Source organism: Peromyscus eremicus, chromosome 3, assembly GCF_949786415.1.
Source record: "Peromyscus eremicus chromosome 3, PerEre_H2_v1, whole genome shotgun sequence".
Lineage (NCBI taxonomy): Eukaryota > Metazoa > Chordata > Mammalia > Rodentia > Cricetidae > Peromyscus > Peromyscus eremicus.
This window is the reverse complement of record NC_081418.1, coordinates 22,482,549-22,499,055: the sequence shown is the minus strand read 5'-3', so window position 1 is coordinate 22,499,055 and position 16,507 is coordinate 22,482,549. Positions and strand designations below refer to the sequence as shown.

General features: G+C 43.3%; 1 protein-coding gene across 9 annotated transcripts in view; it reads left to right on the top strand.

Annotated features, from left to right (window-relative positions):
• Positions 1-1,216: 1,216 nt before the first annotated feature.
• The window catches only part of Ica1 (islet cell autoantigen 1), a 149,396-nt gene continuing 134,105 nt past the window's right edge, over positions 1,217-16,507 (top strand). For 7 of the 9 annotated variants that reach the window (XM_059257377.1, XM_059257373.1, XM_059257376.1 and 4 more), the window contains exon 1: positions 1,217-1,371. The gene's annotated coding sequence lies outside the window, so the exon portion shown is untranslated. Of the gene's footprint in view, positions 1,372-1,604; positions 1,701-16,507 lie in introns of those variants that run through there. The other 2 variants (XM_059257374.1, XM_059257372.1) reach the window with 2 other exon arrangements.

Genomic DNA, 16,507 nt, shown 5'->3' with positions numbered 1-16,507 from the left:
AGGCTCTCAGACCAAGGTTTCTGCCTTTGCTTTTTAAGTGAAAGGGAACTTAATAGTTCTGTGAATCTGCTTCCTCGCTCTCTCCAGTGCTTAAGTTCCAGTGAACTGTGCTTCCAGGGACACTTTCAACTGACTCTCTTGTGACATAGGTACTTGCCTTAAAAACAACTTTTGATAAATGGAATTCTTCTGTTTTCATGTTACCAACAAATTGCTACTGGTATGAAGAATGGAGTCAAGGGGAACTCTGGAATACTGTATTCCTTCTTTGGTGCTACAGTTAGTCACTTATCAAATACCTCTGATGTTAGAAGAACATAGCATTTCATTCTATTAAAAAACTATAATCTTACATTTTTATTTACTTTGCTTTCTTAGGGATCAAACCCAGGGCTTTGTGCATGCTATGTAAGTGCTCTACCAGTGAGCTTTATACTCAACCTAATTATGTCTATTAAACCCCATTCTCTCCTGGGATTAGGTGAGGTGTCTTGGTTCAGACAACCCTAGGTTCAACCCTGGCTCTTTACCACTGACCCTGCCTCTGTTCCACCCATCTTCTTTATGGCACTCTAGCAGTATCTTCACCTTCAAAACAGAAATAATAATTTTACCTACAATGTTGGGCCACCGAGAAGGATTCAATGTAAAGGCTACAGCATTGGTTTGGCACCAGGAAGCACACCTTGATGTTAGCTGTGGATTTCTGACTTGTTTGCATCATTTTTCGGTAATTTTTCTTTCCACCCACTGGGCTGTTTCTAGCAGTGACCATTCAACAAACTTGCCAATATAGACATAAAAGGAGGGATGAACCCTGGTTTCTGTTTCAAGAGAGATGGTACTAGAAAACACTGTTCCACACTTTTTTCCTGTGATATGCAAGATATCCTTGTGACACAGGATAAGAAGGGATGAAATGCTGTGTCAAAAACAAAAGCCACAGGTATGACATATGGATATGAAAAACAGATATGTATATACACACTCAACTGTTTTTCCTTATCAAGGCCTTTTGCCCTTAAGCGCAAATTTGGATTCCAGAGGCAAATCTCTGAGGGTTCTGGCATTGACCTCATGAAATCTCCTGTCTATTCAAGCCACCAAACTCTAAAGGAAGTAAGTAGCACGCACTCCTTACACAATACAATGAGGGAACTATGGGGCATTCTCTGCTTTGGCCACCTGTAGACAGGTCATTGTGACGCGAGCACTATGGACACGTGGAACACCTGCCAGAGAGCAGGGGCGGGGTTATCTCCGACAGCAGGTCCAAACGCAGGATACCCTAGAGATGGGGGTCACGGGAAGACCCCAGGGAGCAGAGAGAGGGACACTCGCTCCTCTTATCCCTGATCCACTCCAAACAAGGTGAGACCACCGCCCTCCCCCTCCCCGGATCCTGGGGGCCGTGGGGAGAGCGGTCGTCCGTTGCTCTCCCTGTGGGAGGGAGGCGGCGGGAGCTGGCCCGGGGGTGGGTGAGGGGAGGGCGGCGGGGGTGCCCGCCCGGGCAGCGGTGCTGCGCTGCGGCGTGCACGGGCTCGGCGCTGCTATTCCGGCTGGCGGCGGCCGCTGCAGGAAGGACCGCTTCCTGCGCTCCCCGCCCCTTCCCTCGCCAGAGCTGACGCTGACGTCGGCGCAGGGAGCTGGAGGGACGCTCGGATCTCCGCCGGGAGGCTCCTAGGGGCCGGGGCTCCGAGGTACCTGCCCTCCGGGGCCGGGGCGGGGGCGAGCCGGGCGGGCTGCATGCTGCAGCGGGAGACGCCCGGCAGCCAGGGCGATTGGGGACGCCAAGCCAAGGCTGCCTCCGCTGCCCTTTGGGGGCGGCGGGTAACAGGCGGGTCACCTCGTCCGCCCCGGATTCGGGTGCGGGAGGAGCATCATCTCCCTTCCCTCCTGCGGATCCTCCCTCGGGCCTGGATGTGAGGAGGATGCGCGCGCTCCGGGAGCGTGCGTCAGTCCTGGGGAAGCGGGAGGGAAGCCCCAAGAGCACCTGCACCCGCACCCAAGCCGCATCCTCACAAGCCCCCGGCTGGCCTCCCTTTCTCAGAGCATGAAGGCCTACCCCCGCCCCGTCTAGGTGCCCTCTGGACAGGGACTTGTGTCTAGGGCTGACTTGTTGCCTAGTTCACCTGCAGCGGTATCTGACGTTTGCTTTTGCTGTTCCTCCATTGCTGGTCTTTGGTAGGGGTGGCTAAGCGCCGATGGGTACCTTTTTTTATAATGACTGGTGCCAGGAGGCCTGTGGTTGGCCCCTGCGGGGCTAGGAAGAGTCACTGAGCATGCCACGTTCTTGCAAACCCTGGCGCGCGGGTTTCTTTGGGTGCTGCGCTGCTGACTCCGCCTTTCCTGCCCCGAGGTTAACGCAGCTCCTGTTTCCTCTGAAAGTATATCCTGTTATGCCAGTCTTTCTCCCGACAGGCTCCCGTTACCCTCCCCAGTATCTTTTGACTTGGAGAGTCCCAAAGCCCCTCAACTTGTCTTTAGGGCCTTTAACGCCCCATGCCGATATGTTGGCAAATAGTATTAGCTGCCTCTTTCGAGGGAGAAATTAAGGTTTAGAAAGGAGACGACATCCTCCCCTTTTTAGGTAACATTGAAAACAGCTCAAGAAAGGGTTTGTCCATCAACATGGGGGGGGGGGCAGCCTTTGATGCCTAAGATCTGGTAACTAAAAATTACGGGGATTTTGAAAAGACATCACCAGCTGGTTTGAAAATGGTAATGAAGGAAGGAAGACACTCAAGATATTTGTTGACCATTATGGTCCCATAAACCATAACTTACTGAAAACATGATTATTTTAGCCCTGTCTCTCAAGTTGGCTCCCATGGTCCTCTGGTTTAAATCTGATATCTCAACTGCTCTGAAGCTAGGAAGTGAAGTAGGACATGATTATTAAATCCACACTCCAAAATGTTTCTTACCCTTTGTTCAACACACACACACACACACACACACACACACACACACACACATTTTTGTTGTTGTTTTGTGTATATGTCTGCGCATAATGTATGAGCACCCTTAGCACGCCATGCCCCACGTGTGAAGGTCAGAGAGTAACTTTGTGGACTTGGTTGTCTCCTTCCGCCTTTCCGTAGGTTCCAGGGGTTAAATTCAGGTTGCCAGCTTTGTATCATAAGTACCTTTACCTACCCAGTCACCTCACTGCCCACCCCCAATTGCTTCTGTTTTCTTTTTAGGTTTCAATTTTTATTTTTAAAACATCTTTGTAGAGAATACTATAGGTTCAAAATAAGTTTATGGTTCTTAGTCTTTCAAAAATGAGTTTGGTCTTAGCCCAGTACTGGAGTTTTGATCGCAAGGGATGCTATTTTATAATAGCATTTCTTATTAGGGAAATGGTTGCAATGTTATTAAAAACGAATCTTGAGAAAACCTAGCAGTTAAACTACAGAGTTCTGTTACTTGCAATAAGTAGAGAAACCTGAGATTGGATAACTGACCCTTGATCCTCCAATGAAAGCTAAAGACATCAGCTGGTAATTGCTTGTGATTTTATACCCTACCGCCATCTGGTAGACCTGAGTATCTGTTTAACTGCTCTGTCTGAGCATCTTTATTTCTGTGTCTAGACTTATGAAAAGTACGTTAAATCTTGTTCCCCAGTAGAAAATCTTCCACATGACTATTTTCAATGTATCTGATGGCACAAGTACATTTTTTTCCAGCTAGAAGCAGCTTTATCAGGGGAAGGGGAGTGTCTTAGTTAGGGCTTCTATTGCTGTGAAGTGATACCATGACCATGGCAACTCTTCTAAGTAAAACATCTAATTGACGGGGCTTGCTTACAGTTTCAGAAGTTCAGTCCATTATCATCATGGTGTGGCATGCAGACAGACATGATACTGGAGGAGTAGCTGAGAGTCCTACATCTTGCAGGCAAGAGGAAGGAGACTAAGACACTGGGCGGTGTCCTGAGCATAGGAAACCTCAAAGCCTGCCCTCACAGTGACACACACTTCCTCCAACAAGGCCATACTTACTCCAACGAAGCCACACCTCCTAATAGTGCTACTCTATGAATTTATGGGGGCCAATCACATTCAAACTCCCACAGGGAGTGTGACAAAACCTAGTAGAATCAACTAGTGTTGAACATGAGCTCTCAAGTTACAGGAACCTGCAAGAGAAATGGGGAAACTGATGGGTCACTGGGATCTGTAAACATGTTTCCTCTTTACTGGGTGATCCTGACAATTGGAAGCCTAAAGAGGGGTGGCTACAACAGGACTAGCATTCAGTGGTCACCAGTGTCCTACTATTAGCAGATATAAGAGATGCGTGGTCAAAGGAGTAAAGCAGGTTACAGTTTATGAGCCTTATCACCCCCCACACCCACCCAGAGGCCTCATGGAACCTCACACTCCTTGACTAAGAGAAGTGAAACATTTTTCTTTTTCTTGGTTTCCAATTATGTTTCATTCTACAATCATATCTAGTATCAAGGAAGATAACAGAGAACACACAGGCTTTGAGTCTCAGTTTGAGCGGGACTGGAGCCTGTGCAGAAATCTCTCCCCAAGGCTCATGTGCTGAAGGCTTGGTCACCAAGGTAGTGTTCACAAATCGGGTTTGGGGAACGGATGGGATCCTGAGAGCTCTAACCTCATCCATGGATTAGCTCATGAATGCGTTCATAATTTGATGGCAGTAGTGGAAGATGGTGAATCTGATTGGAAGATGTGATCCAATGGGGGCGTATCTTTCAAGATTATGTCACATATCAGGTCTTGCCTCTTTTCTGTTCCCTCGCTCTGTCTGCTTCCTGGATATCATGAGGTGGGAAGCCCTGCTCTGCCGTGCCATTTATCCTCTAAGTTGACTTTTTTTAAATATAAAATGTATATTTTTTGAGAAATTCATACAATGTATTTTGATCATATTCACCCTTACTTGACTCCTACCCCAACTCCTCCAGATCCACCTCCCACACCCTTGCACACTCTGATTTTCTCTTTAATAATTACTGTTTTATATATATAAATACAACTACTGAATCTGTTTAGTGTTACTTGTATGTGTATGGTTTTATGGCTGGCCGCTTGGTATTGGATAACCAATCAAGGGAGTGGGGAAGACTTAAGTTTGCTCTCTCAGCAGTCATTAGTTTCCTGTAACTTTCCATCTAGGAGTGAGGCCTTGTGAGATTTTCCCTGTCCACATTGGCTTGTCAACTGATGTTGTCATTGTTTGGGGCTTGTTTAGGCTTCTACCATATTGTTGAGATTTCATGGGTATGGCTTCCCTGTAATAAATCTATAAAAGATATAATCTTACAGCAGACATCCTGCTTCTCTAGCTCTTAAAATCTTTCCACTTTGGGCTGGAGAGATGGCTCAGTGGTTAAGAGCACTGGCTGCTCTTCCAGAGAAACAAGATTCAATTCCCAATGCCCACATGGCAGCTCAAGACTGTAACTCCAGTTCCAGGGGTTCTGACACCCTTACACAGACATACATGCAGGCAAAACACCAATGCACATAAAATATAAATAAATTAAAGAAAGTCATCCCATCTCATCTTCCATGGTGTTTCCTGAGCCTTAGGTGTAGGAGGCTGTGTTAGAGATGTGTCATTTGGGGCTGGGCATCCCACAGTAAGTTGTTCTCAGCATTTTGATCAGTTGTGTCTTTCTGTGATACTCTCCATCTGCTGCAAAAAGAAGCTTCCTTGAAGAGGCACAGGAGCTGAATTTACCTGAAGATGGAAGGCTAAGAATTTAGGATGCAGTCAGGAATTACACTGGCTTGGAAAAGTGGCAGGAGTGGATTCTCCTCGAGGTTCCAAGACCATGGAGTGGGAGGGAACCTTCTCCAGCTGGATATCTGATAGAGGAATGATGTCCAGGATATATAAAGAACTCAAAGTCAAGAGTCAAGAAAGTAATCCAACTGACATAGTTCTGAAAAGAAGAAATAAAAATGTCTAAGAAATGCCCTCCCCCCAAAATGTGCAGCATTCTTGGGGACACGCACATTACAACTACTTTGAGATTTCATCTTGCCCCATCAGAATGGGTAAGATCAAGAAGACAGTTGACAATAAATGCCGACAAGGATGTGGGGGAAAGGGGAGACCCTCACTCACTGTTGGTGGATTGCAAACTTGTGCAGGCACTCTGGAAATCAGCATGAAGAATTCTCAAAACTAAAAGTAGATCTACCGTATAACCCAGATATACTACTCCTTGGCACTGCACATCCTACTCCATAGATACTTGCTCAGCCGTGTTCACTGCTGCTCTATTCACAGTAGCTAGGAAATGGAAACAACCTAAATGCCCCTCAGCTGAGGATCGATCGTGAAAATGTGTATGTATACATAGTTGAATGTTAGTGAGCTGTAAAGGAAAATGAAATCATAAAATTACAGGTAAGTGGATGGAACTAGAAAATACTATACTGAATGCGGCAACTCAGATCCGGAAAGACAAATGCGTGTTCTTCATTATTTGTGGTCCTTGTTCCTCATCCTTACTTGAGAGTGTATAACCTGAAACCTGGAGTAGCCACAGAAACTAGGAAAGTAGGATAATCTATGAGTGTAAACCCAGAATTAATTTCAATTATGTGCTGGGTAGTTGCAAAGGCATTGAGGCATCAGTACAAAATAGAAGCCTGATATTTAAAAGGCATTAGAAATTGAGAATCTTGCAGTTGTCAATTTAGAATATAATTAGCCCCAAATACTTGAAATTTAAAAGGGAGTTAAAAACTAAAGGCAGTAAAGTACTGTGGAGTGGAAAACAAAGTATGTGCATTTCGTGATGGGCCACTGACTGCAAATAATACTGACTTTTCTAATGGTCTCAACTGAAGAGCAGGAAAGTTCTCTAATTGTGGTGGTGAGAGGAGTGGGAGGAGTCTCTCTAAAGCAGTCTAAACATCCGTGCCACTGCAGGCTGTCTTCTCTGTTGCTCCCTCCTCCTCCTCTGTTCCCAGGATAGGACACACTTCACAGTGCTGTTTAGAAGAATTCGGGGTCCTATGTACTGTTTCCTGGGTGAGCATCCTCAGCTGGAGAGCAAACTGCCAGATTTCATAAGTGGTGCCCTTTCCCTTGTTGGTAGAAGTGAGTCCGTCAGCATTTGAAAGTATTGTGAGCCAGTGGTTATCTGGGAATATGTTTTAGCCTCATTAGCCAACCTCATTTCAACCTAGACTGATGTGGAGTGCTTAAAAACAGGAAGCCAGAACTGGTTTGAGTTTCCTAGTTATCAGCCAAAGGAGAAGTTATTTTCTAAGTTTTTTTTTTTTTTTAATTTGTTTTATTTCTTTGCTTGCAACCTGGGAATGGAATGGCCTTCCCTTGGTTGTGTCCTGCAGATGAAGTCATTGGATTGGTGCTTCTCACATGTCAAGTGTTCAGTTAGTGACAGCCTACAATTGTAACCTTTGTCCTGCACTTACTGGTGCTGTGCTTGGTGCCAGGGAGATGAAGATCAAGTTGTGGGCTCCAGCTCTCAAGAGGCCAGAGAGAGATACAAACGGAATGAGCTCGTGCAGGAGAGTGATGAAGTGCAGTGGCATTCCCAGCCTGAGACAGCGAATTCCTAAGTGGGAGTGCAGGAATGGGGAGATCCCTGGAGAAATGCCGTGGAAGGCATGTGTTGGGTTACTGAGGCTTCCCTGGGGAGGCAGATTGAGGAGATTCTAAACTGGAAGGAGGACTTTGCAAGAAACAGTATAATATATATATATATATATATATATATATATATATATATATATATATATAGTATATACACACACATATATATATGAAGTTCTAGTTGTCTGAAATGTCCAGGAGGACAGTTCTTTGTGACACCAGTATAATCTGGAGGAAAAGAGTCCCGTGTTTTTGCCAAGAAGTTCAGTTTCTCTCTAATGGCAAGAAACCGTGATGAAATTTTGAGTTGCAGAACAAACAGCATGATTAAATTTGCATCTCACAGGAATTGTGCGGAAAATAGTGTGAAAGAATGGAGTGGGCAGTTACAGGAAGCGCGCTGCCTCAGAAGTCCTAGGCCGGGTCCTGCTGTGTAGACAGAAAGGGGAACGATGTGCTGAAGGAGAAACAACAGGAAGAGCGTGGAGGCTGAAACGAGAGAGATGGCTTCTTCTCAAGTTAGGCCACTTGGTGGAGTCAGCACTGGTACCTAGCAAAGAGACTATGTAGAAAGGGAAAGAGGAAAGATCAGGATTTAGATGTGCTGAGTTTGAGGAGCCTGTACAATAGCTATGGGAAGTCTCAGAGAGGAAGGATGTAGCTCAGTAGTCAAGAGCTCACTTTGGGAGGGGCCAGGGCAGGAAGCCGGTGGGTGATGGAAATGATGGAAGGTGTTGATCTCATATTCTGGAGAGGTGTTTAATTTTGGAAGTCATAGGACTATAGCTGGCGATTGAAGTGTGGAAATAAATGAAATCGCCTAGATAGAGCTAAGTGTGTCCTAAGGCGGCTAAGGTGGAGCGTTGTGTACCGGTAGTGATATTTGAGATGTGGGCATGGAGGAGGAGGAGCTATCAGGAAGGTTTAGCAAGGAGAGTGTTTTCTTGAAGAATCCTTCAGAGAAGGAAGAGATCAGGACTTTGTGGTAGGAAGACGTTGAATGCGGACAGAAAGCTGAAAGCAAGTGAATGGACTAACTTGAAATAGAAGAAATAATAGGGGGCCAAAGGGCACAGGGGACTGGGGAGCTGACTATCCCTCTTAATGGGAAGATGGAGAACTGCAGGGGTTATGGCCATGGTGCTGGATAGTTCTAAAGAAGTGAGCGGTACACACAGAGAGCAGACACAATGACAGATATCCAGGTCACATCCAAGGCCATGGTTTCCAGTGTACAGGAGCAGAGATACTGCCCCTCATCACCCTGGGGAGCTTTCTCCCACTTGCTGTTCCCCGAGGTCAGGAGTCTTCTCATCCAATGCTCTAGCATTGCCCTGCCCCTGAGCAGCATCACAGTGAAGCCTGTGTTGGTACCAGGCTATCCCTCCTTTCTGTTTCCTGCTTCTCTCCTCTGTCCTGCCGACCTGGAGGTTTCGTGCAATTTCCTTGTTATTATAACAGGGCCAAACCTATCAGGTATATTTTCACTGAGCTGTCCTTCCAGATTCCCATCAAAGCATTCAGCCTGCCATGTAAGCTCTGGGCTTCGGTACTGCTTAATCTCATAAGCGTATTCACTGAGAAAGAAACTGGGATAGGTATCATGTGCTGGTTCTCAAATGACATTAACTAGATGGCCCAGTTAATAGGAATACCCAAAAATATCATTTTCTCTTGCTTTGTCACTGACTCTTAAGACCTTCATTCCTTCCTCACAAGCCACTCTCAACTCAAGCTAAGATTTAGTTGCCACAATTTAACCAAGGAAAGTCCTGGAATGTGTGCCAGTCCCAGAGAAAGGAGCCATGGTGTCTTGTTTACAGGGTCTCTGCACAGCATTGACATTTTATAGACCTCATCTTAGTGTGTGTTGACTTCAGCTGTCTTCGTCTATTGAAAGAGGCTTACTCTGCCTTGAGACATTTCCTTCAGCCATGAGCTTCAGTTCCCTTATTCGTGAAAACAGAAGGCTGGACTAAATGATCTCTACATCCTCTGTAGTTCTCAGCTACAAGTACCTACAGCCATAGATGCATCCTAATCTCTTTGAAGAAAAATCTTGCGTCCATGTCACATCCTCAGATTGCTGGCATTAAACAGATGTGCAGTTTCATATCATTGTGGACCCTGTGGTCAGTCTTGTTCTTGTTCTTTCCACTGTTAACCATTCTGTTTGTGTATGGACTATATCAATATATTTTGTCTGTAAATATCTATCTCATATCTGTATTTGTATATATATATATATATATATATATATATATATATATATATATATATATATATATAGAGAGAGAGAGAGAGAGAGAGAGAGAGAGAGAGAGAAGATTCTTCTCATCTCTTTTAAAACACAATACCAGAGATTGAACTTAGGGCCTCTCATCTGCTGGGAAAGTACTACTACACTACAACTCCCAGCCCATTTTATAGCTTTTATTTGGAAATAGGGTCTTACTCTGTAGCCCAGACAGATCTTGAACTTCCCATCTTGCTTCCTTGGCCTCCCAATAGCTGTGATGGCAGGTGTATCTTTTCACTTTTGATGGGCCTTTAGTTCCCAGCCCACTCTATCACTCTGACAAATCTTGTGTGAATCAACAAGTGTCATACATAGACTGTACCTAACTGAAAAAAAAATAGGAAAATATGATGGATGGTGATTTTGTAGGTTAAGTCATTTTAAAATTAACATATATGAGTATATAATGATGTCTTTGACCAACTAAAGCCACCAATTCTAGGAAAGAAATGGTTTAAGTGTATCATGTATTTAACATAGAATAATGGTGACCTAAGCTCTTTGCTGATTTGCCTAATGCCTTAGACCAAGGCTATCCAACAAAAATACAGTGGTAGCCATACAGATAGGATTTCAGCAGTCTAGTTGTTTTAAAGTGTTCTTAGTTTAAAATACTAAAATAAGCAGATGAAATTAACTTTTATCTTATATTATTCAATATATAAAAATATTTCAGTATGAAATGTAAAGCTATGTAACATACATACAATACAGTTAAATATAAAATATGTGTATATTATATTTTATTTAAATGAATATTGTATATCCCATTTAACGTTTGTCTTATATAAAGGAAATAAAATTCTATAGAATTTAAATATATATAGATATATAAGTGAATACAAATGATTTGTATAAACATAAAATATAGATTTATTAATAAGATATTTTGCTGGTTTGGGTTCCTTTTGTTTTGTTTCTTAAGTCTTTGAAGCCACCTATGAATTTTACACAGACAATATATCTGAATTCCAATTAGTTATATTTTCAGTGTTTAGTTGCCACATGTGGCCGGCCAGTGGCTGCTACATTGGATAGTCTTACATGATAAAGTTAATTTATCATAGATTATTCTTTCATAAAAAATTTTAGACTTGTTTTCATTCTGTAAAGTAATATTTGTAACAGCCTTCCAAGTGTTATACTTCCGTCCCAGTGAAATGCAATTTAAGAATAACGTTTGGCTCAGTCATTTAATAATGTCCTGTGCTGATATTTGAAGGGGGTTTTATTTCTTCATAGTTGTTTATTTAGACACTTGTCTGTCTTGATAGAGTGTTCTTCATTTGTCACACTTCACCTTTTCAGGTTAATGTTTTAGAGAAAACACCACCACAAATATAGATTAAAATCGAGGCCAGCCTGGGCTACCAAGTGAGTTCCAGGAGAGGCGCAAAGCTACACAGAGAAACCCTGTCTCGAAAAACCAAAAAAAAAAAAAAAAAAATCTGTATGCTGCACTTGAATTAGCATTTGAAAGTCATATAAACAGATAAAATCAAAGGTGATATAATTTATACAGCAAATCCCCTCCTCTCTCTTTTTCTCTTCATCAATTACTCTTCATCAGCAAAGGCCAACTATTTGCTCTTTTACTGTTTCTAGTGTTACAGTTGACTAATACACATTTTTATATGATTCACACTTAGAGATTTCCTTCAGGTTTACTATCTGCAAATGTCAGCCTCCTGGTATGGCTGCTATGTTTTTTTGTAATAGGAAGTTTGCCTAGGATTGTCCTTTGACAGCAGGGCTGTGGGCATAGAAGAGGAGTGGGACCTAGATAAACCATACTCCTTGTGAGCAGCTTGAATTTTCTGGTTTATTTTTATCCTTTTCCCAGTGTTCTTCCTTGTGAATCTGACCTTGTACCTCAACTTAGACAAGTTATCTCCAATTTTGGGACCCAATTTCCACATCTCAAAACAGACGATGTTGTGTTTATTATCTCTAGACTTTCTCTTGGTTTTCGATATCTCTGAAATTAAAATTGGCTGTAGAGTTTTTGTGAAAGAGGATATTCTCGTGTCAGCTAGCCTACTCAATTTTACTGATGTTGTATGAAGTCACATAGGTGAAGAGACATGGAAAGGTACAAGTTTTTGGTGTGGTTATTGGTGTATCAGATTTTACTGATATTCAGGAGCATCTTAGAAACCATTAAAATATAATTATTTGGGGAAGTTGATTTTAATGGTTTTGTGGAATCATTAATGTTAATTACGCCCTGTGCACTGGCTGTTTGTGTGTCAACTTGACTCAAGCTAGAGTCATCAGAGAGGAAGGAGCCTCAGTTGAGGAAATGCCTCTGTGAGATCCAGCTGTAAGGCATTTTCTCAATTAGTGATCCATGGGGGAGGGCCCAGCCGATGGCTGGGGGTGCCATCCCTGGGCTGGTGGTTCTGGATCCTATTAAAAAAAAAAAAAAAAAGCAGGCTGAGCAAACCAGGGCAAGCAAGCCCATAAGCAACACTCCTCTGTGTCAGCCCCTGCCTCCAGGTTCCAGCCCTGGTTGAGTTTCTGTTCTGACTTTCTCCCATGATGGACTATGATCTGGAAGTATAAGCCAAATAAACCCTTTCCTCCCCAACTTGCCTTTTGGTCATGGTGTTTCATCACAATTGAAACCCTAACTAAGACTAGTTGGTACCAGGAGTAGGTTATTGCTGTGACAGACCTGAACCTGTTTGGGAAGGATTGTGAAAGGACTTGGAACTTTGGGCTAGAAGAGTGTTAAGAGCTCAGTGGGATGTTCTTTAAGAGCTTGGGAGATAAGAATGTTAAGAGGAGTGCAGATGATGTAGGTGTGGCACGTGAAGTTTCAGAAGGAAGTTTAAAGGCTCTATCAGGGCCATTTGTTATTTTGAATTAAGATTCTGTGGTTCTGGTTAGCTGGGACTGAAGAATCAGCTGTGATTAACAAGATACAAGAACTACTAAAGTGAAACTTTTTTTGGCTGGAGTATTTGATGGTGGTCTGCTGGAGCTAAGAAATTAGCAGTGATTAAGAAGAGACCAGTATCACTGAAGTGAAATCTGGGAAGTGTTTCCTGAGAGCGCAGAGAAGCCGTGTTCCAGAGGCGGCCGAGGTTGTACCTTACGCTGTCAGCTGGACGTGGTAATGTGTAAGAGTTCCTCAGGTGGTACTGATTTTGAACGTATGAAGGGGTCATGGAGAGCAGCTGAGGCTTGGCATTGTGAGAGGCCCAAAGAGGCCATTGGTGAAAGTACAGTCTCATGGCAGTTGAAAGCCAGGACTGAAGGGGTCATGCAAAGAATTTGAGGCTTGGCACCATGAAGAGAGCTTATGAGAGAGAGGCTATTGGTGAAAGCAGGTGCAGCCCAGTTGCAGCCGAGTCCCCAGTGTTTTTGAGATGTCAGTAACAGCAGCAGCAGCAGTGGAGTGGAGCCAGCTGGAGCCTAGAAGACAAGCTGTGTGTGCTGCGGAGGGCGGAGCTGGAGAAGCCACCCAAACCTTTGGAGGAGCCCAGAAGATTGTGAGTGGACCCCAGCCATCGGATGGTTGGAATTTGGCTTTACTTTGATTTGATTGTGACTGTGCCCTGACTTTTCCCTCTTAAAGTAAGAAAAAGTATTTTTCTGGAGCCCACAGTTGTAAGACACTGAATTTTAAAAGACTTTCCATTTTAAAAGAGATTGGCTACTTTAAAGGGACTGAAATTTTAATGTGTAAAGACTGTGGGACTTTTAAATTTGCGTTTTTAATGTGAGATCTTGGGGATGAATGAAAAAGGAATGGTTGTAGCCTAGTAGTGATATGTTTGTGTGTCAAGTTGACAAGGGGTCAGTTGTACTGGCTGGTTTTGTGTCAACTTGACACAAGCTAAAGTCATCAGAGAGGAAGGAGCTTCAGTTGAAGAAATGTCTCCATGAGATCCAGCTGTAAAGCATTTTCTTCTTAATTAGTGGGCCAGGGGAAGCAAGCCCATAAGCAGCACCCCATCCGTGGCCTCTGCATCAGCTCCTGCCTCTAGGTACTAGGCCTACTTGAGTTTCTGTTCTGACTTCAACGATGGACTATAATCTGGAAGTGTAAGCCAAATAAACCCTTTCCTCCCCAACTTGCTTTTTTTGTCATGGTGTTTCATCACAATAGAAAAACCTAACTAAGACATCCTGTCTATTAATGTCTGAGTTGTTTTAATACGTGAATAAAATGATCATTAGAAAATATACTAAGACCCTCAAGTCATTAACATAATATGCAGCCTTAGCAGTGACTTGCATCTGTAAAGTTTAATAAAAACTCAGCCATCTTTTAGCTGCTTTGAATAAGGTCAGAATTCTGTTTTCCTCATGTAAGGTTTTTCTGACTCACAAAATTAAGGCATGATCCTGCCTCATATTTACTTGTGAATTTATGAAATGTCAACAAAAAAAAAATTCAGGGGACATAAACCTAGAAATAGAATGTACTGCAATGTTCGAGTAATCACAACCTTATGAAAATCTAGAGAGCAGCCCTATGGTATTAGAGAGAGAAAAACACCCACGACATCTAGTCAAAACTCTTGTCCTTTGTGCAAAGATGGAATGTTAGTTGAGTTTCCTATGCTTCGTGGCACTCTCCCGTTCTCGACCACATGAAGACACCATCTGATGAGCCAAGATTTTAAAATAATAAATGCAATTAACTATGCCTGAAGAAATTGGTCCTTTTTTTTTCACTGTTCTTACTGAAACTAGTTTAATATTTATACTCAAAACATACTTCTAATTTATTTGGCTCACACTTCCAGATTACAGTCCATCATTGAAGGAAATCAGAACAGAAACTCAAGCAGGGCTGGTACCTGGAGGCAGGAGCTGGAGGGGTGCTGCTTACTGGCTTGCTTCTCCTGGCTAGCTTAGCCTGCTTTCTTGTAGAACCAGGACCAGCAGCCCAGGGATGGCACCACCCACCGTGGGCTGGGCCCTCCACCATTGATCAAATTCATTATTGACATATGGGGAAGTGACCGGAGATAAACAGCTAGAATAAAAGAACTGAAAACATACTCTACCAAAAGAATTGCAGACACTTAGTTAAGTGTCACCTTGATACCTAGACCATCTGCTACTTTTCTGATGCTTGTCACAAGGCAAGTACAGTAACCAGCAGTACATGCCCAGGCTGGGTAAGTGTCTCAGCTTCCCTTCAAGAAATAGGGCTTCTTCCGTAATGTCTGTGTTATGACTGGCATTCAATCTGAAGTTACACACCAGAAAAGCAGATGGAAAGACTTATTTCAAATTATTTGGAAGCAACAGGTAAGCCAACTAACTGAAAACTAGTCAGCTACAAGTTGAGTTTTATAAAATGATTGCCTAACATGTAGGTTTTGGCATATGAAAGAAACTAGTTTTTAAAAATTGGTCATTTTTTTTTCAGATGAGATTAAGCTATTGAATAATAGACAAATGGTACAAGGAGATGACGTTAATTATTAACTAGGCAGTGGGAAGCTGAAGCCAAGAGACACACCAGAAGCTTAGCCTTTGTGATGGGTGCTCAGATGACTAACCACCAGCAAAGGCAGTGTTTAAAAGATACTCACTAAATGCGAAGGAAGCACCCTGAGTGCCTACCCTCTGGGGTCTACTGAATCGATTTAAGTGATGAGAGGGCCCGGGTGTCTTCAGTGACTAGGCCCTGCACGTCTCCTGGTACATGTGTTTATGTGATGATAATGCAAAGCTGCTTGTGGCTGGTTACACACACCACTGTGCAAATTCTACTGAAGAAAAATGTGTTCATTTCTTCCCCTCCATATTCACTCACACCGTTTGCCTGACTATAACCACTAATTCTGAGAGACTTGGCCCAGAAGCCATGTAGTAAACCAGCTCTGTTCCTTCTCTCCAGTGTCACTTCAGACACTTGATCTTGTCTTTGCCGTGTGTTTTCTATGACAGACCACACTGGCAATTCCCTGATACAGGTCTCCTTTGCAGTTAGATGCACATGGCTACAAACACCTGAGATATATACTGATGTGCCGTTCTTACCAAGGCTTGATTGTAAAGAGTGATTCTGTATTTCATCATATGCAAGAAGTCATTGTCATGATGCCTACTATTTATGTTCCTTGAAAGAAAAGTGACGGCTGCTGTGGGATGGTCTGTATGTCAAGTGTGTTGCTGATTGGTCAGTAAATAAATCACTGATTGGCCATTGGCTAGGCAGGAAGTATAGGTGGGACAAGGAAAAGAGTTCTGGGAAGTGGAAGGCTGAGAGAGAGACACTGCCAGCCGCCATCAGGACAAGGAAGATATAAGGTACCAATAAGCCATGAGCCATGTAGCAAAGTAAAGATTAATAGAAATGGGCTAAATATAAGAGTAAGAGCTAGACAATAACAGGCCTGAGCTAATGGCCAAGCAGTTTAAATAATGTAAGAGTCTGTATGTTTATTTTATAAATGGGCTCAGAGACTGGCGGGACTTGGTGGTGGGAGCTGGAGAGAAATTCTCCAGCAACAAATGGCGCCCAACGTGGGGCAAGAGTTTCCACCTAAAAACTTAAAAAAAAGATTCTAAAACGGACCTAAAAACAGCTTCCTAATTGTCTCTCTCAAATAAGCGGCAGCT